Source organism: Trichechus manatus, unplaced genomic scaffold, assembly GCF_000243295.1.
Source record: "Trichechus manatus latirostris isolate Lorelei unplaced genomic scaffold, TriManLat1.0 scaffold00305, whole genome shotgun sequence".
Lineage (NCBI taxonomy): Eukaryota > Metazoa > Chordata > Mammalia > Sirenia > Trichechidae > Trichechus > Trichechus manatus.
The window spans coordinates 93,485-99,716 of NW_004444241.1; positions in this window are offsets into that span (position 1 = coordinate 93,485).

Below are 6,232 nucleotides of genomic sequence, written 5' to 3' on the forward strand. Positions count from 1 at the left end.
CAGAAAGAGAAGGAAGATATAGAGAGATGAGAAACTGAGCAATGAAGAAAGACAAAAAGGGAAACAGAGGGAAAAGAAAACAAAACAAATTAAAAAAAAAAAAAGAACAAGAAAGCCCCCCAAAAAACAGAAAAAAAAAAACCAACGATAAAAGAAATGCTCTCAGGGATCCCTCTGCACGTTTGTGCAAGCTGACGGGGAAGTCTCCTTGCCACGCAGTACCACCTGGCCAGAAAGGGCTCCCAACTCAAGAAAAGGAAAACAAACAAACAATTCAAAACAAACAAACGAACCAAAGCCCTGGGATCCCACCAGCGCGGCAGCCCAGACCGGGAAGCAGCTCCACACTCGAACGGAGCTCCACAGCCCCTCAGGAAGAAGCAAAGATGGCGCATGGAGCCAGGTGTTTGAGCGAAAGGAGGGGGAGGTGGTGAGAAGTAAGGAGGAAATCAAAAGAAGCAGAAAAAAAGCAACACTAGCAGCCAACAAATGGCACTCAGAGAGCCAGCTAGTGAGGACTGGTGTTTCTCGGACAAGAGACTGTGTCCACAGGAAGAAGAGGGGGCTGAGTGTGGGTGAAGAAGGGTAGGGAGTGGGAAAGCATATATCACAAATTACCGGAGCTCTGCAGCCCCTCAGGAAGAAGCAAAGATGGCTCACGGAGCCAGGTATTTGCGCGAAAGGAGGGGGAGGTGGTGAGAGGTAAGGAAGAAATCAAAAGAAGCGGAAAAAAAGCAACACCAGTAGCCAACAAATTGCACTTAGAGAGCCGGCCTGTTTGGGTGTGTGGAATCCAAGCAGCCGGTGTTTCCTGGTCAAGAGATTGTGGCCGCGGGAAGAAGAAGAGGCCAAGTGGGGGTGAAGAAGGGTGGGGGTGGGAAAGCATATATCCCCAATTACCGGTTGTTTTGTCTCCCGCTGGACGCTCCATGAGGCTGCTTTCTTGTACCCCGTTTGCTGGTCTCCGATACGAGTCCAAGATGGCGGATCCACGCTGCGTTAGCTGGTAGGGGACCTCTGCATGAATCTCTCCTCACTCTCAGTTCTCTGTTAGTTTTCTCACTCCATTTGGTGCTTGGCTGAGTTCTTTATCTCTTCATTTGATGTTTTACGGTTTCTGGATTGTTGTATTCTCTGTTTGGCTTAGTTTTTCGGATCTTTGCTGTGGAGGGACAGCGTGGTGCTTCTGCCTAGAGTGCCATTTTTCATAAATTGTTTTTTTTAATTCAGTGGAATTAAAATGGAGACCATTAAATATAGCAGTAATAAATAGTGTTCTGTGTCAACAGCCTGGATGGGATAGGATAGACTAGCGTAGTCACAAGATCTTTTGCTTTGCCCAAATCCAGTGAACCTCAGCATCTGGCCTGTTGACCTCTTCTCCTTCCTGAAACTCTTCTCCCTTGACTTCTGTGACATACACTCTCCCATTTGTCTTTATATTTCTTTGTTCTGTCTTGATCTCTTTTGGCTCAAGCACTTCTCCCACCTCCTAAATGTTAAGATATCTTAAGCATTCTTCCTCCTCTTAATTTCTCATTCTGCATTTTTTCTGTGTGGTGTCATTCACTCCCAAGGTTTCATTCAATTCTACCAATTTTCTAATTTCTAAATCCTATCTTCAACTCAGATTTTTTTCCTTGAGCTTCCATCTCTTATATTCATCTACTTGATGGGCACTTCCACCTGGTTGGTCTAAATTAATTATAGCTTAACACTTTTTTAGCCAACTCCATCATTTTCCCATCAAATCTACTTGTATTATTCACTTTCCCAGTAGCTAGTTTCATCATCTTCTTGATCATCAAGCACAGAACCTGAGCATCATCCTGAATTTTTTTCTCCATTCACCCCTATATACCATCAGTTCAGAAAAGATAATATTACGTCTCATTCCTATTGGTGCTATTTTTGTTCAGTTCCTAATCATCTCTGACCTTAACTAGCCACAGCCTTCTAACTGTTGTCCCTGCCTCTGTTTTTGTCCCAATTCAAATCCATCCTCCAAAGTAATCTATCTGAAGCAACAAATCTTACTTACCATCACTCCCCTGCTTAAAATCCTTCAGTTGCTCTTGATAGCCTTCTGAGTAACATTTAAACTCCTTAATGTGGCATACACATAAGGCCTTGCAGCAGCAATCTGCTCGTAGTTCCTTGTGCTCACCACTGCTCTTTTGCAGGCCCAGCACAGTTCTCAGCAAGAGTATATGCTCATTAGTTGTATGTTGAGTAATAGTGAAATATATAAATGTCAACCCACTGGACTAGAAGTATCCTAGGTTCAGAGTTTACAGATCTTTTAGAATAGGATACTAGGAAACTAACTTGCTTAGAGAGTCTTAAAATTCCTCTGAGGTGTGTGGAGCTACTGACTTTATAAAATACTTCTCTGTTCTTGATTCAGCTTTAGCGCTGTCTGGGATTCAGGAGACTTAGCTCTAGTCTTGGATCTGTCACTTTGGGCAGCTCACATCCCATTTCTAGGCCCAGAGTCAGTGGGTAAGCCGGGCTGCCTGGCTGGAACCCCAGGTACTCCTTTTACTAGTTAACCTCTCCTTTCCTCAGTCTCTCCATCTATAAAATGGGTATTGTAGTCCCAATCTCAGAGTTGTTGAAAGAATTAGATGAGTTAATATAGTGCCTGATAATAGAGGAAATGCTGAGTAAGTGCTATTTGCTATTATTATTGTTGTTGTTATTGAAGGAAATATAGTTGACCTTGGGAGACCTCCAAGTGACAGACAATTATGAGCTTACCTGGTGGAGGTAGAGGGAACCCAGGGCTTCTTTTCAATCCCTAGTCCTGGGGTCTGAGCTAGCTATATTAGATCTGAGTGTCTTGGTCTTCCCTATCTACAGAATGGGCAGGAATAAGTGGAAGAGCCAAAGAAGACAGAGCACAGAGGTGAAAGAAGACCTGTGACAGGGTGTTCCCCATCTGTTTTTGCATCCTCCTCCTTTTGGTACCTTCACCTCTGGGCTCCCAGAGACCTTGTGTTGCTCTGGAACCCTGAGTCAGCCATGGTAACCCTTCTTGCCCTTGGCTTGTTTCCATCTTCCCAGACCTCTGTGTGAGGGAATCCAGGCACCTCTGTGCTGATGTGTGTTGATGATCATTGCGTCATCCCTTTGGGAACATCTGCTTAATAGTTGCCCTTCTTGGAAAGGAAGAATTGCCCCTCAGTGTTTGTACATTAGAGCCTATCTGGGCAAAAGCCTATGTTGAGCCCAGTACTTGGAAGCACTCCAGCTGCACTCAGGCCCAGGCCGCTCCCCTGATTTATGGTGGGTTTCCCCATATAAAATGGACAGAGGTTGCTACTTCCATCATTCTAGACTTGCTTCTTTTTATCTGTTTACTTTCCAAGATGAGATTATTAAACTTAGCACCTACTTGCTAAAAGCAGGCTGTTAAAAATATTACAAGCTGCAAAGCCAAGACACTATGGGGTTCTGACCATGAGCTGTTCTTCACCTTAGCTCCATAAAGCTGCCCTCCTCCACTTCCTCCATTTCTTTTGGTGTTTCTCCAAATGCTATTTTAATTTTTTGTACCTCGGGTCAAAAGAAAATGACAGGCCTATTCCTTGGGTCCATTTCTTCTTCTGGTCCTAATGCTGGGTAGAGCCACATACTGGACTTAGGTAGTCAGAGAAGAAACAGCAGTAAGATTCACTTAATGATAAGTCACCTAGCTGTCTGTCTGTGCTAAAGTTTCTCAATGGCTAGCCTGAAGACTACCTGTTTTTACTATCACCTGTGGGTGGTGTCTTTAAAATGCATATTTCTGGGCCTTTCTCCTGTTTTCCTGAATCAGCATCTCTGGAAAGTGACCTGGGAATAAGAATTGTAAACAAGCTCATAGGTGAGTCTTACGCTTACTAAAGTTGGGTTTATAATCTGGCATGGCCTGTGGAGGACGGCTAAGCAACCTTATCGAGTATAAATTGGGAAGGTGCTTGGGGTTCAGCAGAAAATATTCTAGTTAAACATCTGGTTGTCCTGACTAGCATGGGCTTGAGGCTGTGATGGAGATAAGGGAGCATATGGTGGAACTGCACCTCCTAGAAGTCCTCTCTGCCTGGGCTGTCTTGCCCCAAGGTAGAGAGGTCTGAAACAATGATCCATCTCTCCCTGTCCCCAGGGCCAAATAACGAATTAGTCAGATGGGTCTGAGCAAACCATCTAACGTTCTAACCTTAGCCTCTTTTATTCAACAAATGTTTATTGAATACCTGCTGTGTGTCAGACACTATCATTGGTGCCTGGGACACACTGAACAAAACAAAGATCTCTGCCTTGTGCAGCTTACTTTTCAGAGATGGGGAATAGAAAATCAATAATAAACATAATAAGTAAATTATGTAGTATGTTAGAAGATGATAAATGCAATGGGAAGAAGTAAGAGTTGAGCAGGTAAGGGGGATGGACAGTATGGGGGTGGAGTGGAGGGCAAGTCGTAGTATTAAATAGGGTGGTCAGGCTAGGCCTCATTGAGCTAGGAGCAGGAGGAGGCAGGGAGCTGACTGGGCAGTACCTTGGGAAAGTGCACATTGGGCTGAGAGGACAGCTAGTGCAAAGCCCTGAGGTGGGGAGCACATCTAGAGTGCCTTTCTGTCTGGGGTTCAAGATCTTAAACAATTTTCCTAGAAATGCTGGAAGGAATCTTAGATACATTACTTTTTAACAGGAACGCAGGGAAGTCGAGTGTCACAGTGTAGGTTCACAGCACTTAGTAGCAGAGATGGGACCAGACCTTAGGCCCATTACTGCTCTCTAGTGTTAGATTTTTCTGGGCAGTTGTGTTTGCGATAAACTCTCCAGAGGGACTGAGGCAGGGCACAGCCTGAAGAGTCAGGGTAGCCTGGTTTGTGCTGGGGGGCTGTAGACATGGTGGGTGCTGAGGACTTTTCATCTTCCGTAAGGTTTCCTGGCCTTGTTTGATTTTTCTCTCCCTTCTTTGTTGCTAATGGTGGGAGGCTTGGAGAGTGGCTGTCAGACAGAGTAATAGTTCCAGAAGACAAGGTACAGTTCATCAATATTGAATTTTGTAGCTCGCCTCCACTGCCACCGCTGTAGGGAGTTTGCCAGGCTGGGCAATATTATTTGACAATACAATAATCATCATTTATATCACAGCTCTGGAGTGCCTCTGCTACTGACAGCGGCTCAGTGTCTGGGTGTTAGAGAGATAAAACGGATTCTAGAATGGAAAGTGAACCACGCTGGAATCCATTACACTGGAAGGCTGGACTCTGGCCTCCCTCACCGACCAATTAGAGGGGATAATTTAGCAAAGATGCCACCCAAGGATAAAAGCAGCCCTGAAATGCTTTCTTTAAAAAATATGTCCTGTGGAAAGCATGTAGGTTTTACCCTCTGCTTGCTCAGGTTGGGTAATCAACCCCACTTTGTTACTCCTTTATCATATTGTTCTTCAGGTAGAGGATTAATCAGCAGGTGGACAGTGGGTCACAACTCTGAACTGGCCCTGTCAGCCCAATACGAAAGGGCTGTCCTGTCAGCCTCTACAAAAGGCTTCATAGAGAGGAGGAGATGGGGTCAGACAGCTTTCACAGACTTTTAGAGCGAGAAGGGACCTCATCATTTCTGGAAATTTGGATGCATATCTCTTAATGGCAAATCAAAATTGTATTTCAAAGCTGTTCTCTTTTTAAAATGGTGTGGTGAATTATCTTGTAAAGAGAGTATCACTCTGTTTTGTTAAGTTGCGGGGAGTTTGTGTACTGGGAAGGTGAATGTGAAATAGGGCAGGCCCACACAATGGATCCCAGAGGCAAAAACAATTTAATAATGCTCTTCAACCTTTGAAATGAGCTGATCTCCGCCTGCCTCCATTGTTCTCCAGCTCAACACAGGGCCATACAAGAAAAGATGGGCCTGCAATGTGGTAGGAAGAAAGTCAACATCTCTCACAAGGATGGATGTTGAGAAGCTCAGGGAGGCTGTGGGCCCTGGCACGTCTCCAAGGCTGGCTCCAGGGTCTCCTCACTCTACATGTCCCTGCAGGTTCAAGACAGGGCTGCTTATCCTCCTGAGGACTCTGATGAGAAGTTAAGTGACCTCAGGGTTGCCAGATGACAAAGGGACAGGAAATACAGCAGATGTCCCAGGAGACATTTGGGATTTCCTGGCCAGAATGGGATGGATGTTGTGATGGGAGTAGGAACTTTGGGTTGATACCAGCAGTATATAGTATGGGGGCCAG